General features: G+C 43.8%; 1 pseudogene; it reads right to left on the reverse strand.

Moving 5' to 3' along the window:
• Positions 1-1,974: 1,974 nt before the first annotated feature.
• LOC120049065 lies at positions 1,975-2,703 on the reverse strand (annotated as a pseudogene).
• Positions 2,704-3,900: the final 1,197 nt, after the last annotated feature.

Below are 3,900 nucleotides of genomic sequence, written 5' to 3' on the forward strand. Positions count from 1 at the left end.
TGGCGTGTATGGGCTTCAGGCAGAAGTCTTCACGCTTTTGATGTATTTCAGAACTGCAGTTTCCTCTGCTTGGAGCAACAGTGAAGTGGGCAGGGCAGTATGGATTTCTTCTCTTACACCTGCAAGCAGAGTCTGAACATCAGACAGGATGACATTGTCTCCCTCAATCCGTGCAATGGCTACTGCTATAGGTTTCAGGCTGCTTACCACTCTCTCCCAAAATGCATAATCCAGGAGGAGCTTCTTGATGGGGCTGTCCATATCGGCAGACTGTCATATGGCCATTTCTTGGAGACTCCTTCCCCTCCAGGACACTGTCAATCATGATGACAAAACCACCCCAATCGGTGTTGCTCGGCAGCTTCAATGTGGTGCTGTTATTCTTCTCACTTTGCTTGGTGAGGTAGATTGCTGCTATAACTTGATGTTGCTTCACATACCTAACCATTTCCTTGGCTCTCCTGTAGAGTGTATCCATTGTTTTCAGTGCCATGATGTCCTTGAGGAGCAGATTCAATGAATGAGCAGCACAGCCAATATTGTGATGTGAGGGTAGGACTCCTCCACTTTAGACCAAGCAGCCTTCATGTTCGCAGCATTTTCTGTCACCAGTGCAAATGCCTTCTGTGGTCCAAGGTCATTGATGACTGCCTTCAGCTCATCTGCAATGTAGAGACCAGTGTGTCTGTTGTCCCTTGTGTCTGTGCTCTTGTAGAATACTGGTTGAGGGGTGGAGATGATGTAGTTAATTATTCCTTGCCCACAAACTTGACCACCCATCAGAGAGGATTGCAATACAGTCTGTTTTCTCTATGATTTGCTTGACCTTGACACTTGAACTCTGCATCCAGCAAATGAGTAGATAAAACATGTCTGGTCGGAGGGATGTATGCTGGGCAAAGAACATTCAGAAATCTCTTCCAATACACATTGCCTGTGAGCATCAGAGGTGAACCAGTTGCATACACAACTCGAGCAAGACATTCATCAGCATTTCTGTGACTACGTTCCTCCATTGAGTCAAAAAATCTTCTGATTCCAGGAGGACCATGTGCTGTTGCTATCGATAAGGTTTCTGACTCATCATTTTCACCTCGAATAGAAGTAAAGGGACTTTTGTCTGAGGTTGCTTGTTGTGAGCGCTGAGGAAACTTTATGCACTTGGCCAGATGATTCTACATCTTTGTTGCATTCTTCACATATGATTTGGCACAGTATTTGCAAATGTACACAGCTTTTCCTTCTGCATTAGCTGCAGTAAAATGTCTCCACACATCAGATAGTGCCTGTGGCATTTTCCTGTAAAGATTAGAAAAAAATTAGTAAAAAAAACCCAAATACAATTCCATGTACAGATAAATAGTTAAGCAGTTAGATTAAACAACTCCTTTGTAAGATAAATGTTTTAAAATGAAACGTGTATGGAAACAGGTGAATTAACACTCCTCAGTTAGCAGGCTCAAGCAAGCTAAAACTCACATGGTAGCACAAACTAAGTAGCAGAAATTAACAAGTTAGAAATGATTTAAACACACTTTGCTGTAGGCTACTATTTACTAGTTAACAAAAAATCATGTATGTCATATAAAATATATTCACCCCACCCAGTATTGTAATCAAAACTTACCAGAAAGCATGTTGTCCACACTACTACACTGCTCAGACAGTGTAGTAATGTGGGCTCAATAGCATCTCATTAGTGTGCAAGATCTTGAGAATCAGCTGTACATGTGATGGAAGAGTGTACTGCACATGTGATGGAAGAATGCACTGTGCATGCAGAGGGTTACAATTCCATTGAATTGGGAATAGTTTAGCCAAAATATGCCACAAGACCTAGAATTGCCTTATGTGTATCCCACAAAAAAAGGTTCACTGTTATAAGCTAACTTTTTTGATGAATTTAAGCAAAATTCTAACATTTACCGGAACGTTTCAGACCCTTTGCAACCCTACCCACAGCACAACGAACACTCAAACAACAAAGCAGATATCATGGGCATCTGGATCAGCCCAAATGACCACTTCTACTGTAACCTTCCCAGGGGGGTCTAGGCTAATTAATCTTTTTGGTTTCCTTTTGTCATCAGGAGAATGCTATACGTCCAAAGGCTGTCCCATGATCTACTGTCCCAACAATGTTCTGAAGCTCTAGTTTACACTGAGTGTATGCGAATCCCGTCAGCACAGTCTTCTTCTCTTCATGTCTCTCTTTCTCCTTCATCCCCAGAAGGGAGGACCAGTAGTTTATTGATTCCGGCATGTCAGACCCTGTCAGACACACCTTCTGTACAGGATCATTGGGATGCTGTTCTTTGTCCACCAGTTAGAAGCGATAACCTCCTGATGCCTCAGCCAGATAGAGGGCCTTTCCAACCTCAGTGAGGGTCCAACAAAGCTACTTAGCATTGCTGACAGCCTGGCTAGACTGTAGAGTCAGACCCAGGAAGTAGTTGCCTAGGCAATATTCTCCCACTCCATAATCGTAGATCAGTTCAGCCACAAAGTTACCATCCTCTGGCCCAAAGCTGACCATTGTCTTGCTCCAGTTTTCATCATAAGGGCCATTACATGTTGCTTACATCCCTCTTCAAACTCTTTGTGACACAAAATCTTCATGCCGAGAACATCTCGGTAAAAGGTGGCTGTTTTGCTTCTGTCACTCACTTTGAAAACGAACTGCAAGGCTCACCTCAAAGCCATGATAACCCAAGTGAGTTTGTTCTGTACTATACGATTATATATCACGCTCAGTTTGTCTACGTTGATTGAGGATCCTTGCAAATGATTGCCATATAGAAAGGAGAAAGGAAACTTGTCTAAAATCACAGAGAACCCAGACAGAGGGAAAATACTCTATGAGGCATGATCATCATATTGTTTTCATTTTCTCTTAACCGTACCACGTTTCTCACTACCTTTTGCTGCCGTGACAGCAGTAAAAAATGTCCTCAAGCGGAAACGCTTCTTCACACTCAACTGATCTAACCCCACCGTCTTCTATAACCCCACAGCTGACCTCACAAACGTATCAACATTAAAAAAAATCTGCCAATTTGACACGTTTCCCAAAAGTCTGATCCAGGAACCAGTTTACCTCCTCTAGATTGTAAATTGAGTCGTCACCAGATGATACCATATCAACAGAGACGTCCATATCCTTCTACTGATCCTCCTCAACTGAGGCCACAGACCCCTGACTCCCCTCTGCCACATCACTCTCAAAACTCCCCACTTGCAAAACTCCCCACTCGTACCGGGCATCTCCTCTCCAGTCTGGGGAATTGGCTCCCCAGATCCATTCTTACCTCCTACAACAATATTTTTCTGCTGCACATCAGACGCTATATTTCCCTCTGGTACAAGCTGCAACTCCGTACCCTCAACACAGACAGCTTGTTACTCAGCAACAGGTGCTTGTGGCCGCTCTACCACTGTCGACCCACCTCTCCCTACGTCAGTGGGCCCAGGCGTTACGAGGACCACCTGCACCCCTCCCTCCGCCTTCTTCCTTTTCGGCATGTCGCTTATGGCCAACATCCCCACACTCAAAACAATGTTGACTATCCATACTAGCATAAGCCATATATATAGTCTGTTGTCATACTTGACTTTAAACGATACCTCCAAAGTCTGTTCCGGTGAGTCCAAAAACATAAACACCTGTCGCCAAAACAACATAACCTGTTTCAAAGCCGGGTGTTTGCAATCCAACGGGACAATCTTAATTGAACCGCAATAACTCACGCTCCGATAGCTCATTGGGAATAAACCGCGGCACATCCGAAATCGTTACCCTTGTTGATGGAGAAAAAAAGCGGCGTAACTTGAATAAACATACATTTAAAATTAATTAAGGATAGGCGTCCCGCCAGCAGGACAACTTCCGGTGAAACTGGA

This window comes from Salvelinus namaycush, chromosome 6, assembly GCF_016432855.1.
Source record: "Salvelinus namaycush isolate Seneca chromosome 6, SaNama_1.0, whole genome shotgun sequence".
Taxonomy (NCBI): domain Eukaryota; kingdom Metazoa; phylum Chordata; class Actinopteri; order Salmoniformes; family Salmonidae; genus Salvelinus; species Salvelinus namaycush.